The sequence below is a fragment of the Heterodontus francisci genome, unplaced genomic scaffold, assembly GCF_036365525.1.
Source record: "Heterodontus francisci isolate sHetFra1 unplaced genomic scaffold, sHetFra1.hap1 HAP1_SCAFFOLD_121, whole genome shotgun sequence".
Taxonomy (NCBI): domain Eukaryota; kingdom Metazoa; phylum Chordata; class Chondrichthyes; order Heterodontiformes; family Heterodontidae; genus Heterodontus; species Heterodontus francisci.
The window spans coordinates 720,375-737,401 of NW_027140425.1; the positions used below are offsets into that span (position 1 = coordinate 720,375).

Below are 17,027 nucleotides of genomic sequence, written 5' to 3' on the forward strand. Positions count from 1 at the left end.
TGTCCTGCCTTTTGTATACAGAACATACCTGGGCAATTTTCCACATTGCTGGGTAGATGCCAGTGTTGTAGCTTGGCGGGCGGTGTGGCTAGTTCTGGAGCACAAGTCTTCAGCACTGCAGCCAGGATGTTGTCAGTATCCAGAGCCTTCAGCCATTTCTTGATATCATGTGGAGTGAAGTGGATTTAGCTGAAGATTGGCACCTGTGATGCTGGGGACCTCAGGAGGAGGCCGAGATGGATCATCTACTTGGCACTTCTGGCTGAAGATGGTTGCAAATGATTCAACCTTGTATTTTGCACTGATATACTGGTCTCCCCTATCATTAAGGATGGGGATATTTGTGGAGCCTCGTCCTCCTGTTAATTGTTTAATTATCCACCACCATTCAGGACTGGATGTGGCAGGAGTGCAGAGCTTTGATCTGATCTGTTGGTTGTGAGATCACTCAGCTTTATCTATTGCATGCTGCTTCCGCTATATGACATGCAAGTAATCCTGTGTTGTAGCTTCACTCATTTTTAGGTCTGCTTGGTGCTGTTCCTGCTTTGCCCTCCTGCACACTTCATTGAAGCACTATTGCTCCCTTGGCTTGATGGTAATGGTAGAGTGAGGGATATGCCAGGCCATGAGGTAACATATTGTGTTTACATACAATTCTGCTGCTGCTGATGGCCCACAGTGCCTCATGGATGCCCAGTTTTGAGCTGCCAGATCTGTTCATTTCTTCCCTCAGATATAATTGAAAAAAAAATTCTGAAGAAATGCATGAACTAAATAAAAAGGAGAGAGAAATAAATACTGACAAAATGGATGGCAGCATTTGGAAGGTAAAAATATTTCAGTTTTATTATCGATGAGTGAGAGGAATATATCACACTTTGGGGCTTCTGTAAGTGGATTTACTGATAATCTGGGGAATTGATAGGAAGCTGCTTCATAGTTGGTGGAACAAATTCCCGCCTTTGGGGTGGAGCCAACAGCTGCATCCGTCCAATAACAGACAGAGTAGAAGTACTGTATCAGGCCTTGTTAACTCAGTTGGTACAGCATGAGACTTTTAATCTCAGGGTCTTGGATTTGAGAGCCTTGTTGTGTGGTTGTTCTTCCCTTTTTCAGTCTTTATCAGCAGAGAGTTCAAGGATTGTTTGAAATTAAATTCAACAACATCACCAGATTTCAACTACTCCCACCCCGCCCCCTCCCAGTGTAATTGACAGAACTCTCAACCTCTGCCTTCCCCCTTCCCCTCCCTCCCAGAACTGCGACAGGGTTCCCCTTGTCCTCATTTTCCTCCCCACCTGCCTCCACATCCAAAGGATCATCCTCCACCATTTCCGCCACCACCAGCGTGATGCCACCACTAAACGCATCCTCCACTCCCCTGTCAGCATTCCGAAGGGATTGTTCCCTCCGCGACACCCTGGTCCACTCCTCCATTACCCCCAATACCTCGTCCCCTTCCCAAGGCACATTCCCATGCAATCGCAGGAGATATAATACCTGCCCTTTTCCCTCCTCTCTGCTCATTATCTAAAGCCCCAAACACTCCTTTTAGGTGAAGCAGCGATTTACTTGTACTTCTTTCAATTATGTATACTGTATTCACTGCTCACAATGCGGTCTCCTCTAAACTGGGGAGACCAAACGCAGATTAGATGGAACACCTCTGCTCAGGCCGAAAGCATGATCCTGAGCTTCTGGTTGCTTGCCATTTCAACACTCCCCCCTGCTCTCATGTCAACATTTCTGTCTTTGGCCTGTTCCAGTGTTCCAGTGAAAATCAACCCAAGCTCGAGGAGCAGCGCCTGACCTTTTGATTCGGCACTCTACAGCCTTGTGGATTGAACATTGTGTTCAATAACATCAGAGCATGACTGGTGTCAGGCAACCACAAGCATTAACACACTCTTTGCATTTGTCCCAGGACAGCTTTGTTATTTAATCTCTCCTGCCCTCTGCCCTATCAAACACCTTCCCCTTTGTTCTCTCCCACATGCCCCTCCCCTTCACTTGTTTAAAACCGAATTATTTTCTAACCTGTGTCAGTTCTGATGAAAGGTCACAGACCAGAAACAGTAACTCTGTTTCTCTCACCACAGATGCTGCCAGAGCTATTGAGTATTTCCAGCACTTTTTGTTTTTATTTCAGATTTCCAGCATCTGCAGTATTTTGCTTTTATTGTGTCAGAAAGTCTTTCCTTGATTCAGGACTCTGACCTCTCTCCAGAATCTCTCTGCTAAAGATTGAACTTTATCTCATTTCACTCACAGCTCAGGGTCAGTGTGGCACAGTGGGACTTCTGGTTGTCTCCCACTTGACAGTCCAAAAGTACTGAGAAAACAATGGGGAATATTACTCACATGTTGTGTTCTGTAACTTTTTACAAACACTTTAATGTATATATTGTCTTCCAAAGCAGTGACAGAATGGTGGCTTTAGTGTGTTGTTGAAATAGCTTTGTTGAGTTCGTGTTGTACTAACAGTTAAACAGTTCTTGATTCAATCCCAGGTTTTGGCACTTTCAACCTCTCCTGTGTCTTTTTCTTTGGCTCCAATTGTCAAGCTGCATGATTTACTCTGAAATTAGCACCAGAGAACCAAGGCACCAGCGAGCATGAGGAGCTGAAATTAGCACAGATCAAATCCACTTAATATTTCTGACTGAAGATGGTTGCAAATGCTTCAGCTTCATCTTTTGCACTGACGTGCTCAGCACCACCATCATTGAGGATGTGAATATTTTTGGAGCCTCCTCATCTTGTTAGTTATTTAATTATCCACCACCATTCACGACTGGATGTGGCAGGACTGTGGAGCTGTGATCTGATCCTGAGGGAGATATCCGTGCGTGGAGTGGCGGGATGTATGGAGAGTGATCCTGAAGAGGGTGTCCGAGCCTGGAGTGGAAGCTTTCTGTGGAGGTACAGGAGTAGGCCATTCAGCCCCACTGTTTTATAAAGGTTTAGCATAACTTATTTGCTTTTACTCTGTGCCTCTATTAATAAAGCCAAGTGTCCTGTTTGCTCTTTGCAACCTTTTCAAACCTTGATCAAAAAAGATTGGTGTACATTGTCTCATTCTTCCTCCCAAACTGTATCACTTCACAATTTTCTGTGTAAAATGTAATCTGTTGTGTGAAAGCCCATTTTACCAGTGTGTTTAAGTTCCTCTGAAGTGTGTTACTGTCACTGGCATAGGACGAAATTCACGAGCATTCTTTGATGCTATCTCCGTGGAAAGAGCAATCTTACACACTAGCTCAAATTGGGATTTTGTGTGTTTGGTATCTTTCCTCATCCACCAATATAAGCACAAATCTGTCTCATAATGTACGGTCTAAGAATGTGCCAATGTTGCAATGTGGTGATAAATTCTTCAGTGTCACAATGTACTCACCAACTGTTTCACTACTTTTCTGATTTCTGGATCCAAGTTTGTAGCTTTCGCGATCTCTAGTGGCTTAGGGTTGAGCCTCACTTCAACGAAGAAACGGAAAGTTATGATTTAAAGATTACACTGTCGATCATTCACATCTCTGTCTTCTCCTGAACTTCGAGTTCAAATTTGTTTGTGACGTTGAGACACACGTTAAGACAGCACAGCCTTTGTCTTTGTGAAGGAATTGATTTGGGAATGGCTGTTTGAAACTGTCCCTTCTTGCACAGAAATTCAGTGCAAATACTTGATCACTCACAATTTCCTTGAGAGAAATTTGTTCACAATCGCATTCGACACGGAAACTGCCTCAGCATTAATCTCACTGAAGCAGAATGTGACCGTGTTGTCTGTTTCAGAATGTTGGTGCCGTTATTTGTCGCTTTTAACCGAGACCGGGACACAGGGAAAGGTTCATCCGAGTTTGGAATATATTATCATTCAGGAGGAAGAAAAATCAACAGGAACCAAATAAGAAAACCCAGTCTCCAGATTTGAGAATCTGGAGATCCGCTTTGGGAAAGTGAATCAGAGCAGAATGAAGGGTGAACAGTCCAACTGCCCAGAAGAGATGAAAACACGGCTCAGTCAACACGTTCCCCTGGTTTATGATGCTGGAACATTCCTCACACAGAAATGATTCAACCCAATGACAAACATTCTTACAGCTGATAATTTATGCTTCTGATTTAAGGACTGTCTCATGTGGTTATCGAGTGACGACGAGAAGATATTAAACTTTGTTCTATTCAATCTAGCTGTGATGATGTTTGAATTTTTCTACCTTTTATAAACAGTATTTGAAGGGTCTCGGTAACAATGTTCAGTGTTGATGAGAGTGGGGTCTGGGTGAGAAGCTGCTGAGTGTGACAGGGTCAGGACTGGATGCAGGAAGTTCTCTGACAGTCTCCCTCTATCTCTCTAATGGGTTTGAGTTGATTTACGACTGGTAGCTTTTATTTTACTTTTCTTATTTAGAGATACAGCACTGAAACAGGCCCTTCGGCCCACCGAGTCTGTGCCAACCAGCAACCACCCATTTATACTAATCCTACATTAATCCCATATTCTCTACCACATCCCCACCATTCTCCTACCACGTACCTACACAAGGGACAATTTCCAATGGCCAATTTATCTATCAACCTGCAAGTCTTTTGGAGGTGGAAAGAAACCAGAGCACCCGGCGGAAACCCACACAGACACAGGGAGAACTTGCAAACTCCACACAGGCAGTACCCAGAACTGAATCCTGGTCGCTGGAGCTGTGAGGCTGCGGTGCTAACCATTGCGCCACTGTGCTGCTGTTGGTGTTTTGATAAATGAAGGAAGTTCCCTCCACCCATTTTTTTTGGACAGACAGTGTGGTATAAGGATGTAAAGGGTTAATGCTGAAGATAGTTGGATCAACCCCTCCCACTGTCAGAGTGATGATGGAACAGTCACATGAGATGAAGTTTGGGAGAAGAGAGAGCAGCACCAAGGATATTGTGTAAATTAGAAAAGAGTTCTTAATTCTTTAAGCAGGAACTGTGTCCAGAAAATATCGAGAAACTCACAATTTTATTATTCAGGAGTAGGAACGCAGATATTAATTCCAAGTGACAGTTCTGGGACCAATTAACAAAAAAAGTAGAGAACAATATTGCTCACTGATTGAAATCCCCCAGTGAGGAGACAGTTAAACAGGTGATCTGTTGGGGCATCCTTCGATCCAAGGTTTCAGCAACATTTAATCTCCATTTTTGGTGAAATTCTCTGTTACTTGCAATTTTTTTTATCAGCTTTGATGGGCGAGTGAAAAAACTGAAAAAATTGAACAGTTCCATCCTTTCTTTTCTTCCTTCTTCTCTTCTTTCCATCAGTTTCTCTTTTCTGTCCCAGATCAAATAATGATGAGAATCCCAATTTAATCTGCTGTTTCTGGTGTTTTATCCATTCCAATCAAAATTTCAACATTCCAATCAAATCTATTTGTTATTCCACAGTGTCTCTCCATGTGTTTTATTCTGTTGTATTCTCTCACAGTCTGTTTGATGATCAATGTAACATCTCACTCTCTGTTCTGGTGAAGATCAGAAGCAGTGATATCTGTTTACACCACCCGACAAGTCGGCCTGAGGCTGTTCCTCGCTGATCATGTGGAGTTAAAGCAATTCTTCCAGTCAGTTAGTTCAGTTGTCATTTCATGAGAAATTCGGTCATCATGACTTCGTCAGTGACCTAATGGTTCAGGTGTCTGAGTGATGTTAATCATGATGTGATGAAATGATTGTATGTTCCAGTCTTTCCGTGGTGGGTTTTCACACTGAGTAGAAACGTGTTGGACATGGTCTGGAAATGTTTCACACCGCTCCATTCCCAACTTCATTTACTGACAGAAGATATATTTCCATCATTGCACAGCTGGCTGCACAGCCAGAAACTGTGCTGAAGGTGACAGCTATGCCTCTACAGCTGACAAGGTGGCCGAGAGGTTAAGGTGATGAACTGCTAATCCATTGTGCTCTGCACACGTGGGATCGAATCCCATCCTTGTCGCCAGTTTATGAACTGTTTAGTGTTTCGTTTATGATGGGGGAGTTTATGTGTGAAGTCAGCCTCGAAACCTGTTCTTGTCAATGTCCAGACAGTGATTCCAGAATTTGTTATACTTATTTAAAATTGAGACAGACAATTGGAATTCTTCACTCAAACTGCACTGGAATGAAGATCAAATAGGGATCACGAAACGGAGCAGGATTTTTCCTCCCCTCCTTCCTTCCATCTTTACTTTCTCTGTATTGCGCCAAGTGAAAGACAAATGGGAAAAGCAAATGGCGAGGGAGCAGATGCCGAAAATTATCCTTTGGCAAGAAATTTATTTTCAAATCTTCTTGATAGATTAAGTGAGTGAGCAATGCTTTGGCAGATGGAGTTTAAAATGAGGGGTCATCTACTACCTACGACAGATCAGAGTGTTTTTTTGTAAGAGGTGAGATGTTAGAAACGGTGGAGGAGCAGAGACCCGAATACTGAATTAATAAAAGCTAGTGGACTGGTAGAAAATAATATGAAAAGTGAACAGAATCTGAAGATTGGAACTCATGTTGCAGTGATATAAAGCTCTGTGCTCCTGAAGTAAATGTCCAAGCCCAGATTGTGGGGAATCTGTGGAGAGTGATTTGGTTTTTATTCATTCTTGGGTGTGAGTATCGCTGATAAGGCTAGCATTTATTACCCATTTATATTGCCGTTGAGAAGTTGGTGGAGAGCTGTCTTCTTGAACTGATGCAGTCTTTATGGTGCAGGAACACCCACAGTGCTGTTGGGGAGGGAGTTCCAGGATTGTGACCCCACAACAGTGAAGAAATGGCGATATCGTTCCAAGTCAGGATGGTGAGTGACTTGGAGGGGAACCTGCAGGTAGTGAGTTCCCATGCATCTGCTGCCCTTGTCCTTCGAGGTGGTAGTGGTCACGAGTTTGGAAGGTGCCGTTGAAGGATACTTGGCGAGTTGCTGCAGTGCATGTGGAGATGGTACACACTGCAGCCACTGTTTACTGGTTGTGGAGGGATTGAATGTTTAAGGTGGCGGGTGAGGTGCCGATCAAGTGCGCTGCTTTGTCCTGGATGGTGTTGAGCTTCTTGAGTGTTGTTGAGTGGGATGTATTCCATCACACTCCTGACTTGTGCCTTGTAGATGGTGGACAGGATTTGGGGTGTCAGGAGGTGAGATACTTGCTGCAGAATTCGTAATCTCTGACCTGCGCTTATAGCCACAGCATAGATGTGACTGGTCCAGTTACATTTCTGGTCAAGATGTTGATGGTGGGGGATTTAACGATGATAATGCTTCTGAATATCAAAAGGTAGATTTTTTTTCTCTCTCATTGGAGATGTTCACTGCTTGGCACTTGTGTGGCCAGAAGGTTGCTTGTCACTTATCAGCTCAAGCCTGAATGTTGCTCAGGTCTTGCTGCTTGCAGGCACAGACTGCTTCAGTATCTGAAAAGTTGTGAATCATCATCTAACATTCCCACTTCTGACTTATGTTGAAGAGAAAGTCGTCAATGAAACAGCTGGGAAGTTTGGGTCTACGACACTACCCTGAGAAACTCCTGAGGCAATGTCCTGGGCTGAGATGATTGGCCTCCACTAACCACAACATCTTGTTTTGTGCTAGGTATGACTTCAACAAGTGGAGGGTTTTCCCCCTGATTCCCATTGACTTCAATTTTGCGAGGCATCCTTGATGCCACACGCACTCAAGGGCAATCACTCTCACCTCTCCTCTGGAATTCCAGTCTTTCGTCTCTGTTTGGACCAAGCTGCAATGAGATCATAAGAACAGAAGATCGGAAGAACTCTTAGCAGGAGTAGGCCATTAGGCCCCTCGAGCTTGCTCCGCCATTCAATGGCTGACCTGATCATGACCTCAACCCCACTTTCTTGCCTGCCCACATAACCCTTGGCTCTCTTGTAGATAAAAATCTTGAAGACATTCAATGACCCAGCCTCCACTGCTCTCTGCGGTAAAGAATTCCAAAGATTAATGACCCTCTGAGAGAAGAAATACCTTCTTAAATGTAAAAGCCCTAAATCTGAAACTGTGTCTCCTAGTTCTAGATTCCACCACGAGAGGAAACATCCTCTCAGCATCTACCCTGTCAAGCCCCCTCAGAATCTTATATGTCTCAATACGTTCTCCTTTCATTTTTCTCAACTCCAATGAGTATCGGTCCAAACTGCTCAACTTTCCTCATGAGACAACACCTTCATCACAGGAATTAATCCAATGAACCTTCTCTCAACTGCCTCCAATGCAAGTATATCCCTCCTTAAATAAGGAGACCAAAACTGTACACAGTACTCTAGGTGTGGTTTCACCAGCACCATGTACATTTGTAGCAAGACTTCTCTACTTTTATACTCCATCCCCCTTGCAATAAAGGGTAACATTCCATTTGCCTTCCTAATTATTTGCTGTACCTGCATGGTAACTTTTTGTGATTCATGCACGAGGACACCCAGATCCTTCTGCACCGCAGCATTCTGTAATCTCTCACAATTTAAATAATATTTTCCTTTTCTATTCTTCCTACCAAAGTGGATAACCTCACATTTTCCCACATTATACTCTATCTGCCAAATTATTTCCTGGAGTTGAGAGACCCTGGCAGAACCTAAATTGAGCATTCATGATCAGATTATTGCGAAGTGTGTGGTGCTTGATAGCACTGTTGGTGACATCTTCCATCACTTTGCTGATGATTGATAGTCGACTGATGGGGCGGCAATTGGTCAGATTGGATTTGTCCTGCATTTTTTTTGTGGAGAGGGCACACTTGGGCAACTTTCCACATTGTCAAGTAGATGCCCGTGTTGTAGCTCTACTGGAACAGCTTGGCTGAGGGCGCAGCTAGTTCTGGAGCACAAGTCTTCAGTACTAGTGTGGAAGTGAGCAGAAAGGCATGGCACTATGCTTAATGGGAAATATAGCCAAGTTAGGAATAGTAGCTTTGCTGAGCTTTGATTTTAAGTGGCAGAAACCACAATGAAATAGTTAAAAGTAAAGGCAGAGCGTGTGAGACTGTAAAGACTAGCCGACACTGGTAATTGCAAAGACATCTGTTCTTTATGGCCTGATTGTGTGACTCCCTGTGGTTTGGAACAAATGGACTCCTGTGAATCAAATGATGTCCATCCCTGTGTGAGTGATAAGGAGTGCTCGGCCCCTCTTATCTTCGTGAACTGCCACTACTTGATGCAGCTGCAGACTGCATGAAACACTCAGGAATGTACACCTAACAGAGATAGCAGGATGCGCCGCAATTACTTGTCACAAGGTAGAGACAGACTCATGATCCATGTAGGGAGTGAGACTAGAATGATTATTGATGATTCCTATGCTCTTGCTAATTAGCTTGCTTGTCCGCTTTGTTTTATCTTGCTGGTACAAAACAATATTTTATTAGTAACAAGTATGTATTGAAAATGCAGTGTATTGTAACCTCAGTAACAGATGTACTGCATGTCACCACGTGGGTGAAGTCGAATTGTATCGCACTGATTGGTTAAACAAGGGGGTGTAGCATGAATCTTAATGTATAAACAGTAGTACCTGTATCAAAAAACTTTACTTACTCTAGTGGACCAGACAGACTCTGGGTGGAGTCAGTGTTGTTGCATTAGAGTAAGTCAGCTGGCTAAATGGGCAAATAAAGTAATTGATTTTACCTACACATCCGACTCAGTATATTTACTGAACCAGACTGAAGCCAAAAAGAACTCAGATTTACACTAGAGCCGGAATGTTGTTAGGGCCCATAGTCTTTGCTGTATCGAGTGCCTTCAGCTATTTCTTGCCATTATGTGGAGTGAAGCAAATTGGCTGAAAACTGGAAGCTGTGATGCTGGGGACCTCAAGAGGCCGAGATGAATCATCCACTGAGCAATTTCTGACTGAAGATGGTTTCAAATGCTTCAGCTTCATCTTTTGCACTGACGTGCTCGGCTCCACCAACATTGAGGATAGGGATGTTTTTGGAGCCTCCTCATCTGGTTCGTTATTTAATTGTCCTCCACCTTTCATGACTGGATACCTAGTTTCTCAGGGCAGTGTCCAAGGCCCAACCATCCTCAGCTGTTTCATTGATGGCTTTCTCTTCAACATAAGTGAGAAGTGGGAATGTTCGCTGATGATTCACAACTCCTCAGATACTGAAGCAGTCTGTGCCTGCAAGCAGCAAGACCTGAACAACATTCAGGCTTGAGCTGATAAGTGACAAGCAACATTCTTTGATCGGATCCTGATTGAGATATCCGTGCGTGGAGCGGTGGGATGTATGGAGAGTGATTCTGAAGAGGATGTCTGAGCCTGGAGGGCAGAATCTGTGGAGAGTGGTCCTCAAAGGATGTCCGTGTCTGGAGATTTAGGATCTCGAAGAGGGTCTCCGAGCCCATAGTGCTGGGATCAATGGAGAGTGATCCTGAAGTGGGTGTCCGAACCTGGAATGGCGGGATCTGTGGAGAGTGATCCTGAAGTGGGTGTCTGAGCCTGGAGGGCAGAATCTGTGGAGCGTGATCCTGACGAGTGTGTGTAAACCTGGAATGGAAGCTTTCTGTAGAGGTACAGGTGGAGGCCATTCATTCCCAGTATTTTATAAAGGTTTAGCATAACTTATATGCTTTTACTCTATGCCTCTATTAATAAAGCAAGTGTCCTGTTTGCTCTTAGCTACCTTTTCAATCCTTCTGACATTGGTGGACATTGTCTCTCTGCTCCTGCACCCAGTTTAGAATTGTAACGTTTCATTTATCTGGCATTCTTCCTTCCAAATTGTATCACTTCACACTTCTCTGTGTAAAATTTCATCTGTTATGTGAAAGCCCATTTTACCATTTTGTTTTAAGTTCCCCTGAAGTGTGTTACGATCACTGGCATAGGACAAAATTCCTGAGCATTATTTGATGCTATCTCCATAGACAGAGCAATCGTTTACGCGAGCTCAAATGTAGGATTTTGTGTGTTTAGTATCTTATTTCACCCACCAATATAAGCACAAATATGTCACGTAAATCCTGTTCACTGCAGTCCCTGCTGCTGTTTGCTGCCTATATTTACAGACTTTAATCTCAACCTCGTCACCATGTTCCCTAATATATTCAGGGGGCATCAGCAGAGAAAATGTTCAAGCGTGGCAAGTGCAAGGAAGTGTTTATTTATGTCATTATGTCATGAACATAATATACAAATTTTACATGTGTGAATCATCAATATGTGTCTTCATAAATGGAACCCCGTCACAATAAACACTGCCACCTTTCAATGTTTAGCAGACAGGTTTGACGGCCTGACGTGTATGATTCCCATATTAATGTGTTTGTACAAAGTTCGGGGAAAGATGGAGATACGAATAATTTACAGGGAAACCTTTTAAGCATATTACCACATCTCTCACTCACAAAGATCTGCAAACACATGGATTCCAAAAGAACTTGAGTACAAAATCACCTAAAATAAACACAGCCAGAGAGACTTGCAATAACCTGTAGCTCAGGGAAAATACATGATGTTATGGAAGGGATTCTGTTTCTTCTGTTAAAATATTTTTTGAAGAAGTCATAATCAAACTGAATAAATGTAGGACCAGTTCTTTTTCAAGAGAGCACCAAAAGAACCAATTTGGCAACTATGTTTACTGGTTGTCACATGATTCAAGTTAAATATAGAACAGAAACCCTGGTAACCGGGAGAAATATGGTTCGTGAAGTCAGTCATGCCCCTTGATTGGACAACCTTGGCAGCAGCAGCGCAAACCTCAGACAGCAGAAAACTCAGAACCTTTGGTTGGAGCAGTCAGTGTGTTTTACCTGCTGGAGTGAGCAGCTGATAAAGTTAGCCTGAAGAATCGTCAAGGAAGGAGAGAAGACCACAACCCAGTTTGTTTTCCAGAAAATCTTTAAAAGACCCTGAGAAGTCCACTGAGTTAATTCATCTTGTCGCATGTCTTTGAAGAAGGCCTGCTAAAATTAATTCTCAATGCCTTCTGAAAAGAACTGTTCTAAAATACCCTAGTGACCTGTCTGCGTATACTCGGAAGTTAGACTGTATTCCAGTTTTGGAGCAACATATCTCATCTGATGATTTCTTCAAAAATGAGCAAATAAACAGCCCAAGAGGTTTTTTTTGTCTGTAACAGAGTGCTGAATTAAAAAAAAAATCCCTTTTATTTTTTCAGCTATCCGGTGTGTGTGTGTGCGTGTGGCTCGAAGATAAAAAAAAAGACTTTAAAAGTTGTTCAAGGTGAAAAAGGAACTTTTAAAATTTCCACCTGTGTGTTTATGCTTTACTTCATGACTAGTTAAAACTTGTTCGACAATAAATGGATAATGTTGTTGTTCATTAAAGAAACCTGGTCAGTGTCTTCTATTCTGGGAAAAATAGAGTATATTATTGACTGTATCAGTAGTGGGAAAAGTTCACATAGATGTTGTGACCTGTGGAGAAGTGGGATGAGAATAAAGAGTGCCCTCCTCTGCCCTTAGTTGTCACAGCACTTGTGATCTGGCTCAGCAGCTTAATTGGTTCGAGTGTTTGTCTAATAATCAGAAAATCTTGAATTCATATCATGGCTTCAAAAGTTTAGCTATCAATCATTTCCATCCATTTTCTTGTGAACTTTAACTTTTCTTATGAATTTCATTCACAAAAGAAAACAGCTCAGTGGTTGCCTTTGTGAAGGATGTGAGTTTGAAATGGCTGTTCCTGCTCGTACAGATGTCCAGTGCTAATATTTCAACGGCAACTCAATCCCGTACAATTTATTTGAGAGCAATGTGTTTGCAGTTGCATTTAACCTGGAAAACAGCTCAACATTAATCTCACTGAAGGAAAGTGTGACCGTGTTGTATGTTTCAGAGTGTTTGTGTCATTTTGTGTCTCTTTTAACCAAGACTACAACACGACGCAAAGGGGAGGGTTGATCCGAGGTTTAGAATATATTATCATTCAGGAGCAAGAAAAATCAAATGGAACAAAATAAGAAAACCCAGTCGCCAGATTTGAGAATCTGTAGATCCGCTTTGGGAAAGTGAATCAGAGCAGAATGAAGGGTGAACTGTCTGACTGCCCAGAAGAGATGAAGACACAGCTCAGTCAGCACGTTCCCCTGGTTTATGATGCTGGAACATTCCTCACACAGAAATTATTCAATCAATATTCATCTGCCAAGTCGGTCTGAGGCTGTGCCTCTCTGATCATGTGGAATTAAAGCAATTCTTCCAGTCAGTTAGTTCAGTTGTCATTTCATGAGAAATTCGGTCATCATGACTTCGTCAGTGACCTCATGGTTCAGGTGTCTGAGTGATGTTAATCATGATGTGATGAAATGATTGTATGTTCCAGTCTTTCCGTGGTGGATTTTCACACTGAGTAGAAACGTGTTGGACATGGTCTGGAAATGTTTCACACCGCTCCATTCCCAACAGGCCATGACCTGATGTGATGGAAATTTCATTTACTTACAGAAGCTGCATTTCCATCATTGCACATCTGGCTGCACAGCCAGGATCTGTACTGTCCAAACAGCTGACAAGGTGGTCGAGAGGTTAAGACGGTGGCGTACTAATGCATTTTGCTTTGCATGTGTGGGTTCGGATCCCAATTTTGTCGTTAGATTAGATTAGATTAGAGATACAGCACTGAAACAGGCCCTTCGGCCCACCGAGTCTGTGCCGAACATCAACCACCCATTTATACTAATCCTACACTAATCCCATATTCCTACCAAACATCCCCACCTACCTATACTAGTGACAATTTATAATGGCCAATTTACCCATCAACCTGCAAGTCTTTTGGCTTGTGGGAGGAAACCGGAGCACCCGGAGAAAACCCACGCAGACACAGGGAGAACTTGCAAACTCCACACAGGCAGTACCCGGAATCGAACCCGGGTCCCTGGAGCTGTGAGGCTGCGGTGCTAACCACTGCGCCACTGTGCCGCCCTATGATGTTTATGAAGTGTCTAGGACATTGTTGTGGGGGAGCTTTTGTGGAAAGTTGGCCTGGAAACATGTTCTTGTCAATATCTCGCTGGTGATTCCAGAATTGTTTATACTTTATTAAAATTGAGACAGACAATCGGAATTCTTCACCCAAATTGGACTGGAATGAAGATCAAATAGGGATCACGAAAAGGAGGAAGATTTTCCCCTCCCTCCTTCCTTCCATCTTTACTTTCTCTGGATTTAGACCAAATGAAAGACTAACGGGAAAAGCAAACGGCGAGGGAGCAGAAGCAGAACATTATCCTTTGGCAAGAAATTTATTTTCAAATCTTCTTGATAGATTAAGTGAGTGAGCAATGTTTTGGCAGATGGAGTTTAAAATGTGGGGTCATCTAGGACCTACGAAAGACAGATCAGAGTGTTTTTTATAAGTGGTGAGATGTTAGAAACTGGAGAAGCAGAGACTCACGTGCTGAATCACTAAACACTAACGGACTGGTAGAAAATAATGTGAAAGGTGAATGGAATCTGAAGATTGGAACTCACGTTGTAGTTATATAAATCTCTGTGCTCCTGAAGTAAATGTCCAAGCCTGAATTGTGGGGAATCTGTGGAGAATGATTTGTTTTTTATTTATTCTTGGGTGTGAGTATCGCTGGCAAGGCTGGCATTTATTGTCCATCCCTAATTGCCCTTGAGAATGTGGTGGGGAGCTGCCTTCTTGAACTGCTGCAGTCAATGTGGTGTGGGAACACCCACAGTGCTATTGCAGAGGGAGTTCCAGGATTTTGACCCAACAACAGTGAAGAAATTGTGATATAGTTCCAAGTCATGATGGTGAGTGACTTGGAGGTGAACCTGCAGGTGGTGGTGTTCCCATGCATCTGCTGCCCTTGTCCTTCGAGGTGGTAGTGATCACGGGTTTGGATGGTGCTGTCGAACGTTACTTAGCGAGTTACTGCAGTGCATCTTGTAGGTGGTACACACTGCTGCCACTGTGCTCTGGTGGTGGAGGGAGTGAATGTTTAAGGTGGTGGGTGAGGTACCGATGAAGAGGACTGCTTTGTCCTGGGTGGTATTGAGCTTTTTATATGTTTTTGGAGCTGCAGCTATCCAGAAAAGTGGAGAGTATTCCATCACACTCCTGACTTGTGCGTTGTAGACAATGGACAGGCTTTGGCATGTCAGGAGGTGAGATACTTGCTGCAGAATTCCCAATTTCTGACCTACGCTAAAAGCCGCAGCATAGATGTGACTGGTCCAGTTTAGTTTATAATCAATGGTAACCCCCAAGATGTTGTTGGTGAGGGATTCAGTGATGATAATGCTGCTGAGTATTAAAAGGTAGATGGTTTGATTCTCTCTCATTGGAGATGTTCACTGCGTGGCACTTTTGTGGCAACCAAGTCGCTTGTCACTTATCAGCTCAAGCCTGAATGTTGTTCAGGTCTCGCTGCTTGCAGACATGGACTGCTTCAGTATCTGAGGAGTTGTGAATCATCACCTAACATTCCCACTTCTGACTTAAGTTGAGGGGAAACTCATTAATAAAACAGCTGAGGATGGTTGAGCCTCGGACACTATCCTGAGAAACTCCTGAGGCAATGTCCTGGATTGAGATGATCGGCCTCCACCAACCATAATCATCTTGCTTTGTGCGAGGTATGACTCCAACAAGTGGACAATTTTCCCCTGATTCCCATTGATTTCAATTTTGCTAGGGATCCTTGATGCCACACTCACTCAAGGGTAATTACTCTCACCTCTCCTCTGGAATTCCACTCTTTTGTCTCTATTTGGAACAAGCTGCAATGAGATCACAAGAACAGAAATAGTAGCAGCAGGAGGCCATTTGACCCCTCGAGCCTTCTCCGGCATTCAATAGGATCATGGCTGATCTGATCATGGCATCAACCCCACTTTCTTGCCTGCCCCCCATAACCCTTGACTTCCTTGTAGATAAAAATCCAAAGATGAACGACTGTCTGAGAGAAGAAATTCCTCCTCATTTCCTTCTTCAATGGAAAATCCCTAATTCTGAAACTGTGTCCCCTAGTTCTAGATTCCACCACGAGGGGAAACATCCTCTCAGCATCTACCCTGTCAAGACCCTTCAGAATCTTATATGTCTCAATACGATCACCTCTCATGTTTCTAAACTCCAATCAGTATAGGTCCAACCTGCTAAATCCTCCTCATAAGACAACCCCTTCATCACAGGAATAAATCCAGTGAAACTTCTCTGAACTTTTTTTTTTAATTTCCAACATATACTTTATTCGTTAAAAAAACTATAAAAAGATACATTACAAAACAGTTCAAAAACAGCACCAAGTCAACAATACAAAGATTGCAAAGGAGATCAGTTTCCTTCAGTACAGGAGTGAATTGCCTCACAACCCTTCCATTTCATTTTACCTGCCATGTACTTTTTGCAGCAAACAAATATTTTCTGGAATAAAAACAAGAAATACTGGAACCACTCAGCAAGTCTGGCAGCATCTGTGGAAAGAGAAGCAGAGTTAACGTTTCGGGTCACTGACCCTACTTCGAAACTGACAAATATTAAAAATGTCACAGGTTATAAGCAAGTGAGGTGGGGGTGGGGCAAGAGATAACAAAGGAGAAGGTGCAGGTTGGACAAGGCCACATCGCTGACCAAAAGGTCAGCAATATAAAAGGTTGTAAAAAATGTAAAAAAGCAAAAAAGAAGAAAAAAGAAAAAACAACGAAAAATGAAAGTAAAATGGGGGGCTGTCATGCTCTGAAATTATTGAACTCAATGTTCAGTCCGGCAGGTTGTAGTGTGCCTAATCGATAGATGAGATGCTGTTCCTCGAGCTTGCGTTGATGTTCACTGGAACACTGCAGCAATCCCAGGACAGAGATGTGAGCATGAGAGCAGGGGGGAGTGTTGAAATGGCAAGAAACCGGAAGCTCAGGGTCCTGCTTGCAGACCGAGCGGAGGTGTTCCGCAAAACGGTCACCCAGTCTGCGCTTGGTCTCCCCAATATAGAGGAGACCACATTGTGAGCAGCGAATACAGTATACTACATCGAAAGAAGTACAAGTACATCGCTGCTTCACCTGAAAGG

The 17,027-nt window shown here is 43.2% G+C and overlaps 1 non-coding gene across 1 annotated transcript; it reads left to right on the plus strand.

Moving 5' to 3' along the window:
• Positions 1 to 5,898: 5,898 nt before the first annotated feature.
• Positions 5,899 to 5,980, plus strand: trnas-gcu (transfer RNA serine (anticodon GCU)). Its single transcript has one exon. It is a non-coding gene; the product is annotated as a tRNA-Ser (tRNA).
• Positions 5,981 to 17,027: the final 11,047 nt, after the last annotated feature.